A 13379-nucleotide genomic window follows, 5' to 3' on the forward strand; every position below is an offset into this window, starting at 1 on the left:
TCCTGGTATCAAGGAGGACCCGGCCTGGGAGTCAGAACACATGAGCGCCAGTTCCAGTTCCGCTGCTGACTGACCCTGTGGCCCAGGGAAAGTTTCTCTCAACCTCAGCTTGTCCATCTGTTAACATGGGGATGCTATCCTAGGCCTTGTGAGGCCGTGACACTGAGAAGATAATGTGTGGGAAGAAAGCTTATAGACTGAGAGTGTTCCGGGGATCCAACATCCTTCATCAAAAGCCCACCACCTGCTACAGCTACTCTCTCTTTCAAGGCCATCTGAACCCTATTTACTCTGCAAGGAGCAGTCTAAACACCAGACAGGCCCTGCAGAAGTTGTGGCTTCCTCCTCTGTGCTCCCCACATGGCTGCCTGCCTGCCTCTGGTCACAGCCCCTGTGTACCTGTCTTACCACCCTTCCAGAGAGGGCACGCCTTGAGAATGGGAATGCGCTGGGAGGGCGAGGCTCAGGACCATCAGACACTTCTGGAAGAGCATCTTAATCTTGTCTTAATATACCTGTCAGTAAATCTTGGCACTTCCCCTGCGCTTTAGGGACCAGCTGGGAGTAAACCCAGAAAGGTCCTACGCAGCCCTAAGACACCAAAATCTTAGATGCTTCGATGTTATTTACAACTCCTTCTTCCTAAAGCACCCTTCAGGAAGGGTCTGCTTAAACTTGTTAACACTTCTTTCAGGAGGGGCTTCACCAGGTGAGGTTCACTGACTAAGAAGGAGAGAGGCGGCAACTCCGGCACAAAGTGACCCCTTCACTTGACACTGATGTCAAACCACTGAGGTGGGAGGCCACTCCCTTCTATTCCCGGAGGCCAACAGGCCCCTGTGCAGCCTGCACTATTGTGCCAGCACCTGTCCAGGAGGTTAGCCCCTTTATGTAATTATGAAATAAGATGCCAAGTTGTAAATGTCACTGTTGAAAAGAAAGATGCTTACTAGGAGTGCTGGAATTCATCAGGATGAGGTTTTGTTTTTTTTTTTTGAGACGGAGTCTCACTCTGTCACCGGGCTAGAGTGCAGTGGCCCAATCTCGGCTCACTGAAACCTCTGCCTCCCCCGAGGTTGAAGAAATTATCCTGCCTTGGCCTCCTGAGTAGCTAGGACTACAGGCATATGCCACTCTGCCTAGCTATTTTTTTGTATTTTAGTAGAGACAGGGTTTCACCATGTTTGCCAGGATGTTCTAGATCTCTTGACCTCGTGATCTGCCCAGGCTCCCAAAGTGCTGGGATTACAGGTATGAGCCACCGCTCCCAGCCCAGGGTGAGGTTTCTAAAGGGACCTGGTTCCTCTGGCCTCTGTTCCTTGATGTAGCCATCTCTCCATGGGAACTACGTGAGGGCAGAATGCTGCAGGCATTGTGAGGACAAAATGAGATTGATCCATGAAGTGACAGCACAGACAAGATGCTGGTGGAGGATAGCTGAAATGACAGCAGTAGGTCCACTAAAACTGAAGGAATAAATGAATGAGATAACTGCCCCTGAAGCCAGGAAGACATGAAACCTATAAATCATGAAGAAGAATGAGAAAAAGGAAGACTAGACATCTACAAGACTCCCAAGAATGGCCAGTATCCAAGGCTGGCTGAAGGTCCACCATGTCCAAATGTTGAGAAAACACAACAAAAAGAATGATCTAGCATGGCAGATCTGAATAGCCGGGTTATAACTGAGGCCAGTCCACCCATTTTACAGATGGGGAAACCGAGGGTCAAGAAGAGAGACTTGGCAGGCATTACATTCAAGCTAGGTGGCAAAGCCGATCTCAGAACCCAGGTCTACTGACTCCCTAGCTAATGCTCTTGTGTTTATTAGCCCCGTCACCTCCATCTCACTCCCAACACGGGCCATAAACTCCTAGAGAGGAGAAAGCACTGTGTAATGGATAAAGGGTGTGCACAGGACTAACCAGTCACCCAACACAACTAGCTCATGGAGTATCTGCATATCATCCCATGAAAATATCAGCATGAAGACAAGTAAGTACAAACTAAAGGTGTAGCTTTCAAGAACTCCAAGACCCTGTTACCATCATCGCTGCCACAGCCCTGGCAGCACGCCTCAGGCATTCCTGGCTGTCCAAGGGACTATTTTCAGGGCTAAGAACACCTACACCTTCTGCCTGGGTCTGAGGCCTGGCTGGAGGCCGATACATCTGTACAATTACACCACAGATGGCCACATGCACGGCCCCAGTACCAGCTGGGAGATTCCCAAATCAACATTTCCCTTTAGAAACAGGCTTGGGTCAACTCAAATCATCATCAGCATCCAATTAAACCAGCCACAAGCATGTCATCTGACCATGGGTGGAATTACAACCCAGAGTGAGTAATTAATGAGACCCAAAAATAAACAACAAAAGGAAAACAAAAATCCCAGAAGAAAAAAAAAATGAGCCTTCTGTGCTCTGCCTTCCCTTCTCGTATCACCAGAAACAATAATCTTGGCAGACACATCTTAACACACAAAAAGCAACATGTAACAAAACAGATCAAGAAGAAAAGACATGTTTAGGTAAGCACAGAGCCTACCATCCCGGGAAACAACACAGGTCTTCAGGGAAGGGCAGGTTAACTATGCCAGCGCCTCCTCTGTCTTTCTGTTTTGAAATGGCTTCAGAGCTTTACAGAGATAAATATTTATAACACACCAGAGGACTTTCACTGCAGAAGTCAACCCAAATTCCACTAACTGGGAGAGGGTTTAGGGAGAAGGGGAAATTATGGCAACGCTAAGCTATGTAACTCCACGTCATGAGGCTGCGGACCTGGAAGCAGCTGCCTGGAAAGGGAGCTCATTTTCCCATTGTGCACTTTGAAATATTACAGCAGTATGCCACCTGCCTTATCATGCTCTGGTGTTTTTAAATTGCTGCACAGCAGCACCTCTGGCCTGCAGGAGCCAAAGACCAATTGAAGGGGGTGGAGACTTCCTCTAACAGAGGATCCTGACCCCAGAGGAGCTGTTTGGAGGCCCATGGGACAGGCGTGGTCCCCCTGTGCGGCACCAGCCAGAGCAGGCTGGCGTCTCGCACTGGAGGGTCTGAGCATGTGGTAGAGGGCCTGTCCCTGCAACGCACAGACACAGGCCGTGTCCCCAAGATGTGCGGTTGGAATTGGTGGTGGTGGATCTCATATCCAACAGAAACTTGGGTGGCTTCTGAGCTGGACGTTTCTCTGTCAAAGCGCCTTTCTCCACTTCCCTCCTAGTACAAGGCCCAGCCGCAGGGCAGCTGACTAACTAAAGGAATAGGGGCTACAAAGGAACAGAGGGAGCATGCCAAGGGTCCCAGGCCTTGAGCATAGTTCTAGGGGCTCCTCCAGCCTGACTAGACAAATGTTCACCCTTTAGAAGCAGGAAAGGATGTCTGTGTGCCAGGCCCTGGGAAGGCTTTACATACTGACTCAGCTCATGAACCTCCATCGAGGTGGGTGTCAGTATCTTCCAGTTTCAGATGAGGAACCTGATGCTCAGAGAGTTTTGGTAATTCGTTTAAAGCAACTCAGCGAAAAAGGCTCAGAGTTGAGAGCAACTACAGATTTCCCTCACTTGATAGTTTGCTTGATCCACCACACGTTTCTGAGAAAAGCCTTCAGACATCTCTGAAGTCCCTTTTAAAATCCTATTAGCTTTAAGAGCAAGAAACGCTTCCACATCAAGGGCGAAAATAGCAGACAACTCCAGATGGCCTCTGCGCAGTGGCAGGGGCTCCCATGGACAGAACCCACACCACAACCACCTCCCGCAAGACCCTCATCCCCAAGAAGCATGAAGACTATTGGGATTCCCTTTCATTGACACAGACCAATAGAGAAACTTCTGGAAGAAAGGGTTTTATGCCACAGAAGTTGAAAAGAAGCTTTTAGTGACAATAGCAAACATGTATCAATACATTATACTCATTGAGTCATCTAAACATTCTATGAGATTACTATATACACATTTTTGAGATGGAATCTCACTCTGTAGCCCTGGCTAGATTGCAATGGTGCAACCTCGGCTCACTGCAACCTGCGCCTCCTGAGTTCAAGCAATTCTCCTGCCTCAGCCTCCCGGGTAGCTGAGACTACAGGTGCACGCCACCACATCCAGCTAATTTTTATATTTTTAGTAGAGGCAGGGTTTCACCATATTGGCCAGGCTGGTCTTGAACTCCTGACCTCAGGTTATCTGCCCACCTTAGCCTCCCAAAATGCTGGGATTACAGGCATGAGCCACTGCGCCTGGCCCTGAGATTAATATTATTTCTATTTGGCTGGGTGGGGTGGCTGATGCCTATAATCCCAGCACTTTGGGAGGCTGAGGCAGGAGGATCACTAAAGCTCAGGAATCTGAGGCTGTAGTGAGCTGTGTTCCTGCCATTGCACTCCAGCCTGGGTGACAGAGTAAGGTCCTGTCTCAAAAAAAAAAAAAAAAAAAAAAATTCCATTTGATAAATGAGGAAATCAAGAAGTATAATAATCCAAGATCACGTGGCTGGTCAGGGGTAGGGCTGCTGGAAATCCCAGGTCTGTCAGGCTCTACAACGTGGTGCCTGCTCTTCACACTGCCCTATCTTCCGGACTCCTGGGCTGCCAGGATACGGCCAGCGCTCAGCTCCCCAGGCTCTGCTCAGACAGGAAGGCCCTGACTCTCTGTGCTAATCTGTGTTTTCCACATTAGCAGCCTGCCCCTCCTCGATGGTGGTGGAGGGGAGAAAGAAAACAGAGTTCATAGAGTGATTTATGCAACCTGTTAGCAGCTCTGGTAAAAGGTTTTGGGGCCAGGAAGTCGAAATGAATAACCACAGCCAGTTTTATATATTTGCTGTACAACAAACTCTTTCTTCTAGCCTTACTCACCCTCTCTCAAAATGAAGCATGAAAAACGGAGTGTTAGCTACGGCTCGGCCACGGCATTGTTTATAACTCCTAGCTCCTGTTTTGTGGACAAAACAAATTATCATGAGAAGACACGGTTTTTGCTTCAGCAACAGTATAACATGAGTCTCCTTCCTCATCCTCAGCACCTTCTGTGAAGAGGTAGAATCATATCCTTTAGGATAGGACAGAATTTATTATTTTGAACTTGGCTGAAAAATTTTTGGGACTTATATAAGGCAGCATATATAACACCCAGTGTAAATTTCCCTCTCACTTCTATTGCCAATATGAAGTGACAGCTCACGCACTTATTCATGCAGTTCAATACATAGGGGAAACAGAATGTGAGATCTGAAAATCTTCCATTTCTGTGGTATGGATGTCCATGGTCCCTGCTGGCTCTTCCATAGTTTACATCTCTCTAGTGTCTGCAATAGTTTTTTTTTTTTCCTTTTGGTCTCCAAAAGCTTAAATTCTTTACTATTTGAGGTAGGAAGACATTTGGACGCTGCTTGGTGTTTCTTCTTCACCAATACCAACCATCAGCCACCACGCCCAGCCAAATAGAAATAATATGAATCTCAGGGCTGAGAGTGGTGGCTCACGCCTGTAATCCCAGCACTTTGGGAGGCCAGGGTGGGTGATCACCTGAGGTCAGGAGTTCAAGACCAGCCTGGCCAACGTGGTGAGACCCCGTGTCTACTTTCTTCTTTACCAACAGGCTTTTTTTTCAGAGACCCCTGGGGATGGAAGCTGTAGAAAGCAATCCTTTTTGGATAGAATTATCAGGTGTTTTCTGAAAATAATGATACAGCTACCCCTGGTTGCCCAAACTGTCACAGTGCAACTTTTCAAATTCTCCATTTTGTTTCTTTATCAGAATTATGGGCTCTTGTTTCTAATCTCATGCTCCAACCACTCTCTCCCTCCTGAGCCCACGCCACCTTATGGATTCAGTCCAAAATCAGGCAAACTAACAAAGGTTTCTTCCTGCTGCCTGCAGCTTCTCATCCCCACACTGTGCCCTGCCACCTGCTCCTGACCTTCATCCCTGATTCTGTCAGGGCCTGTCCATGGCAGCCTTGTCCCTTCCATTGATTCATATGGCAATGACAATGACAGGACTAATTCCATGTATTTCTACGGCATGTTGCAATGTTCAAAGTGTGTTCTCAGCCCATAAAACTCTTTCCCATGCTTTAACTCGTTTAATCCTTACAACAGGCCTAGGGGCGGGTGCATCCATGTGGACTGTGTTCAAATGCATATCACACGACACATCTAGTAGCCGTGGTTTCAACACACATAAGACAATAACTAAGCCATCCACGGATGGTGTGGCTGCTCCATGAAGTTATCAAAGACCCAGACTTCTGCTTTTCTCCTTTGCTATACTATATCTCATTTCCATCCTCAAGGTACCTTATGGTGCAAGATGGGGGCTGCTGGGGCTCCAGCCAACTTGGCTGCATTCCAGGCAACTGAAAGGTCGAAAGAGAAAGAACACTCCTGACCTTGCTTCCTGCAATGAGGCAGACTCTAAGCATCCTTCCTGGAAGTCTTAAACATTTCTTCTTATATTTCACCAGACAAAATTTAGTAACATGGCCACACTTAGCTATAAGGAAAGCTGTGAAAGGCATTCTTTTCTGGGCACAAAGTTACCCCCAAATAAATGGGATTCAGTCATAAATAAAAAAAGGAGAGAAGGAATATACAGAAGGAACTAGCAGTACTTCCACAGAAGGCAAAAATTAACCACACCCACTTTACAGATAAAGAAATAGAGACCCAGAGAGATTAGGTTTTGCTACGGTCACATGGTCACTAATGGCAAAATGGGAACCAGGTCCATGTCATCGGCCCCACACCCAGATCCCCTTTCCTCGTTCATAGAGTCTCCTGACTGCAGTGGAGCCGCTGGTGTGTTTCTGCTGGACTCCTGTTTGCTCCCGCTCCAGACCTTTGTTCAGCCCTCCGCTGCCCCTAGTTGGTCTATCAATTAGATCCATGCCTGCCAGCCCCAGGCTGCCATCCTAAAGGACTCCTGTTCTCCATCCCCTACCTCACACTTTGTTCCCTGCCTTGCTCCCTGCATTTGTGTCCCACTGGGTCCCTTGGAATCCAGGCATTTTCATTAGCTAGGAGGACCAAGTCAGAGATGACCAGATCCCAGCAAGCTACAGACCCTCAGTGTAGGATCACATCCCCTCAACTGTTTCCGCAATGCCCAGGGAGTCCTGTGAGCAGGATGCCTCACTTTGGGGCACCCGTAAGAAAATGGCTCCTGAAATTGCTTCTGATGGCCAACCTCTTGTGTGGCCACAACCTTGTTCCATTCTGACCCTGAAAACACATTTCGTAATGGATGTAGATGCTTATCTGTGGGTTGTTAACTACAGTGCTTAAGTGCAAGTTGGTAAACAGAATCTCTTCAATGATGGAGTCCTTAAGGGAAGTGACTACAGGGGTTTCTTGGTGGTGAACTACGTGAGGATTTCTGCTCCATGGGAAGGGGAATCTGTATTTCAAATGAAAATTGGAGCTTGGATTCTCAGTCCAGGGGCCAGTCCTGTGACTTCCCCACCTTCCTGTGTAAACATGAAAACATTCTGTTTGCTCTAGCACCTTGGCTACCTCTCTGTGTCTCTAACATGAAGGTCTCTGTATTCTGGCAGCAGTTCTTCCCATTGTGAACAGTGAATCCGCCACTCTTCCCTGGAGTTGCACTGTCTCAGTTCCTCTCCCCCAGCAGACTCGTCCTACTCCAGATGGTGCACTGCAGCCTCCTACAACCCTCTACAGGGTCACAGGCTACAGGGCTTCCTCAGCCTCCTCCAGCCAAGTACAGCAGAAGCAGCTACAACCAAGAGAGAGGCGCAGACTCCTGAGATCCTCTCCCAGGAAGGGCAAATGGGACCAGGCAGAGAACAGCCGGCTTTTCGCCGAGGGGAAGACGCCCACCCCTGGGCACAGCCCCTGACTTCTCCCTGGGACCATGGAGGGCTGCAGAAAGAATGGCCTCACATCATTCCTTGTGCTAGAAACCCGCATCACAGCAAAGAAAAAATAGTTTCTCCACTTTATGAATCTGGAAATACCTCTCTGACCTTTTCTAGCAGGAGGAAAAAATATGGTTTTAATCTTTTCAGTAGCAACATCTTTCACCCTGTGACAGTTTACAAACTGACTAGCAATGGTCAAATGGCTCTTCAGCTTTCCTGTCTCCCGAGCCAGGGCTCCTGACAAAATGTCACGTTGTTTATACTACATCTTCTAAAAAAGATGGACTATCTGTCATCATCTATGAGATAATTAAGTACCTATATGTCAGGTACTGGGCTACACACGTTACATATTTTACCTCATTGAATCCTCACAAACAGGGCTTACTGTCCCCATTCTATAGCTGCCTCCTCCCTGACAGTGGAAGTTTCATTGCTTTTCATCTCTGTTTACCGAGGTTGAGAGAGCCCCTTCTCTTATGAGTCTAATAAGAATCACACAGGAAGGGCTGGGAGTGGTGGCTCATGCCTGTAATCCCAGCACTTTGGGAAGTCGAGGCAGGCGGATCACAAAGTCAGTGGTTCAAGACCAGCCTGGCCAGCATGGTGAAACCCCATCTCTACTACAAATACAAAAATTAGCTGGGCATGATGGCACATGCCTATAATCCCAGCTACTCGGGAGGCTGAGGCAGGAGAATTGCTTGAACTGGGACCTGGGAGGTAGAGGTTGCAGTGGTAAACTGTGTGGGGACTTCCGCTCCATGGGAAGGGGAGTGTCTGTATTGGCAATGAAAATTGGAGCCTGGATTCTCAGAACAGGGGCCAGTCCTGTGACTTCCTCACCTTCCTGTGTAATTTTTTTTTTTTTTAGACAGAGTCTCACTCTGTAGCCCAGGCTGGAGTGCAGTAGCACGATCTCAGCTCACTGAAAAGATTCTCTTTACCAAACTGCTCCTAAGCACTAATCCATTTCCCACTTTTACTTACATTTTAATTTCATTTAATTCATTAGTTTTTCTTCTAATTAGATAAAATTTGAGTTATCTTAATTTTCATGAAAGACTTAAAATACCATGCACCAAATTGACAGAATACTGCAGCTGAATGCAAAAAACAAAAGAGAAAACAAGGTTTTAACTCACAAATATTTCATCATGCACTTCCTAAGAAACAAGGACATTCTCTTTCATCACAAGAGTTCAACATCGAAGTCAGCACATTCACAGTAACACCCTAGGACCATTTCACCCCCAGTCCTATTCAAAATGTGTCAGTTGCCCAAAAGCAAAAACAGTTTCCAGCCCCGGACTGCATGTAGCTGTCCCACGTGTTCCATCTGAAATGATTCCTCAGTCTTCCTTGTCTGCTATGACTTAGGACAATATGGGCCAATTATTTAGTAAAAGCCCTTCAGTCTGGGTTTGCCCAATGTCTCCTCCTGACCAGACTCGGACCGTGCATGTTTGTCAGGAAAGCCATGGAAGCGCTGCTGCGTCCCCGCAGTGCCACACCGGCAGGCACATGGTGTCAGTGCGTCCCATCACTGCTGACGTTAACTTTGATCACAGTCAAGTTACTATTTTCCTCTTTGTAACAACAACATTTTGTGGGGAAATACATTAAGACTATGACAATATCCCATTTCTTAACAAATGTTTACCTGTTTGTTTTAGCATCCATTGATGATTCTTGTCTAAATAAATTATTACTATGTTGGGCCAGGCACGGTGGCTCACGTCTATAATCCCAGCACTTTGGGAGGCCAAGGCGGGTGGATCATCTGAGGCCAGGAGTTTGCGACCAGCATGGCCAACATGGTGAAACCCCGTCTCTACAAAATTTATAAAAATTAGCCAGGCATGATGGTGGGCGCCTATAATCCCAGCTACTCGGGAGGCTGAGGCAGGAGAACCACCTGAACCCAGAGGCAGAGGTTGCAGTGAGCCGAGATCACACCATTGCACTCCAGCCGGGGTGACAAAAGCAAAACTCCATTTGAAATATATATAGTTTATTGCTACACACACACACACACACACACACACACACACACACACACACAGTACTATGTTGATTGCCAAATGATAACTTTCTAATGCCTTCATTCCTCCTACATTTATTAGCGGGCATTCTGCTCCACTGTGTTGACCTCACCCATGCTCAGCCAAGGAGAGCTTCCTGGGATCATCCACTTATGGTGAGCTGTGCCAAGCATATTCTTCCTGTATAGTATTTCCCAAAATACAAATACTAGAAGGCTCTGTGCTGGCTGGGGCGGGGGAACTGGACAAGGAGGAAATGTCAGAGCTGCTGGGGCTGGAGCTTTGGGCCCATCATGCAAGTACTTGAGGCAGCAACGACCCTCTTGGAAAGTCGCCAGGCTACAGGATCACTGTCCACTCTTACCTCGATAAAGAAATGATAACTGCATATCACAGGCAGCACCAGAACACCTTTTCTTTCTTCTATTTGTTTTTTTAAACAACTGTTGACATGGGCTCTATATGTCATAGAATGTGAACTGAGGGATTTTAGGCAAGTGTGAGTAGGTAAGGCACTGGGATAGAGCCATCTCGCAGGCCTGGCTACACCACTGCGTCCAACCATGGGCAAGCCGTTTCTCCTCCAGGCACCAGTTGTCCCAGACTGTAAGGATGAGGGGTTTGACACGGGTGCTGTCTGAGACCCTGCCCAGACCTGCCATCCTGTGATTCTGAATGGAAATGGTCTTTGCCCTTTACTCATACCTTGCTTGTTCACAGAACAGCACAAATACATCACAGACGCAGGAGATATACTCTACTGCCTTGTTCACACCCATGTCCAGCCAAGCAAGGAACAAAATCCCTACTATGTGCCCAGCACTACGCTAAATGTGAAGGTTTGGAAATAAATAAAATCTTTCCTAGCCTTGAAAATGCAAATACTGGGCCAGGTGCCATGGCTCATACCTGTACTCCCAGCACTGTGGGAGGCCAAGGCGGGTGGATCACCTGAGGTCAGGAGTTCGAGACCAGCCTGACCAACATGGTGAAACCCCTGTCTCTACTAAAAATACAACACAATTAGCTGGGCATGGTGGCACGCACCTGTAATCCCAGCTACTTGGGAGGCTGAGGCAGGAGAATCGCTTGAACCTGGGAGGCAACAGATTGCAGTGAGCCAAGATCATGCCACTGCACTCCAGCCTAGGCAACAAGAGTGAAACTCTGTCTCAGAAAAAAAAAAAAAGCAATTACTGGAGGGTTTTTCACTATATATTCTCTGCTGCGACCACTGCTGCTGCTGCCATCTTACCCTGGTCCTGAGGGCAGCAGCCCTGCTCACCAGGCACCCAACGAGCATGGGGCAGGCCCTGCTGAGAGAGGACCCTGCCTATGGAGGAAAACAAGAGACTGGAAGGTGCTGGGACCTGCCTTACTACTGAGAGCTCCTGTCTCTTCTGCAACAATCCTCATGCTCACTGAATATCACCATATGGAAACTAACGTTTCCTTAGTACCTACTGGGTGCCAGCCCCTGGAATACTTGTAAGGCCCTCACATTCCATTTTGCCAGTGTTGAAAATGCAGGTCTGTGGTAGCCTGTAATAACCTGCCTAGGGTCATACAGCCAGTGAGTAACACAGCAGGAATGCAAGTTAGCCCCGTCCCCATCACAAAGTCTGAACTCTTTTGCCTCAACATGGCCCCTTTATTGTTTGCTGCTTTGTTTTTTCAGACAGAGTCTCGCTCTGCCACCGAGGCTGGAGTGTAGCGGCGTGATCTTGGTTCACTGCAACGTCCACTTCCTGGGTTCAGTTCTCCCGTCTCAGCCTCCCAACTACCTGGAATCACAGGTAACTTTTAAAGGGCCAGGCTGGTCTCCAACTCCTGACCTCAGGTGATCCACCTGCCTCCGCCTCCCAAAGTGCTGGGTTACAGGCGTGAGCCACCACACCTGGCCACAATTTTTCAACCTTAGGATGGGTTTATCAAAGCATTAAATGTGTTCTCAACTTAGGATATATTTGATTCACAATAAGTTTATTGGGATGTAGTCCCCCATAAGTAAAGCAGCAACTGAATTTTAAATTTCTTCCTTATTCTTTTCCTAGTTTTCTACTATGTACAAACACACACACGTTTTTGTAATCACAGGGATAAATTAATATTTGAAACTATAACTATATAATATTGTAACACATGTTCTATGTAGGAGTATCAGTGTATGTCAAATGTATATTAATGTATATATTTATGTATATATGTAGATACACAAGAAACTAGAAGAAAATATATAAAATACCACTGGGGTAAATGTGCAATTATTTCTTAAGTATTTTTCATGTTTGCAAAATGGACATATATTGCTTTTGAAAACATTTGAAAAGAAATTAATTAACCACCACAGAAAACACCCATCTTTTAGGCAGTGTGTATCAGACTTAAGGCATTTAGCCATGACCTCAACTTTCTTTAGGATTCCTTCACAAGGCAGACAGAGGTACCCATTCATACTATCTTTTCCCTAAACTAAGTCCATTCAGAAATGTCTTCATTCTTCCTGCTTCACCACAAGATGGTTTATTGAGCTTCTAAATGCATTCTTCAAAGAAAAATCAAACAATAAGCTGAAAGTTCATCTCACCTGGCTTCGTTTCCTGTCATTTATCTAGTTGTATTTATGCTACATTTCCCCATCTCTTCTTGCCAACTATATCTTGGAAATGGCAGGTGCTTTGAGTAACTGAGCAGCTTAGAAAAACCCTCAAGCCTCCTGAGATGGACTTTCCCAGAGGCAAATTTGTATTCTTGGAGATCTAGGCCTAAAGGAACCCAATAAATAAGCCAGAGCAGTGACTCTCACCTGTGATCCTAGCACTTCGGGAGGCCAAGGCAGGAGGATCTCTTGAGCCCAGGAGTTTGAGTCCAGCCTGGGCAATGTAGTGAAATTCTGTCTTTACAATTAAGTAAATAAATAAAAGGAACCCAGCAATGAAAAAGCAGCCTCAGAAATACATGAGACCATGAGATCATGAATGGGCAAGTTCAGTCAATCCTCTGTGTCCAGGGTGGTAAACTGAGGCAAAGCAACTCCCTTCCTGTCAGATTTAAATGACAGTGTAAGCCTCACTACAGACAGTAAGGGGGAAGGTGATGAACTTGCTACTGACTATGATGATACAGACCATCTAAACTCAACAGCAAAAGCAGCCAGGGGGCTTCCCTCTGAGTCACAGCCAGCAAAGGACACAGGGTGAGCCTGGACAGCACACTTTGGGAATGGAGCATGGAAAGAGCACGGTACCCGGGCAGGAGATGCCAAAGCCAAGCCTAAGTTCTCCTGGCGGCCCTACCCTTCCCAAAGGAGGCTGGGTTCTAAACGGCCAAGCACTGGGGTCTGTTACCAGGCATATTTTTTGAGTCAGTCAGTACTATTTTTACCCAGTCACTTTCCAACCATAAACCCAAACTTCAGATTTCATCACTTGGGGTGGATTAAGAAATC

The 13379-nt window shown here is 46.9% G+C and overlaps 1 protein-coding gene across 2 annotated transcripts in view; it reads right to left on the reverse strand.

Moving 5' to 3' along the window:
* Positions 1-13379, reverse strand: part of XXYLT1 (xyloside xylosyltransferase 1) — a 194595-nt gene that overhangs the window by 82616 nt on the left and 98600 nt on the right. The gene's annotated exons all lie outside the window — the stretch shown is intronic.

The sequence above is a fragment of the Aotus nancymaae genome, unplaced genomic scaffold (genome assembly GCF_030222135.1).
Source record: "Aotus nancymaae isolate 86718 unplaced genomic scaffold, 86718_ANA_hifiasm-v0.15.2.pri h1tg000067l, whole genome shotgun sequence".
Classification (NCBI taxonomy): Eukaryota; Metazoa; Chordata; class Mammalia; order Primates; family Aotidae; genus Aotus; species Aotus nancymaae.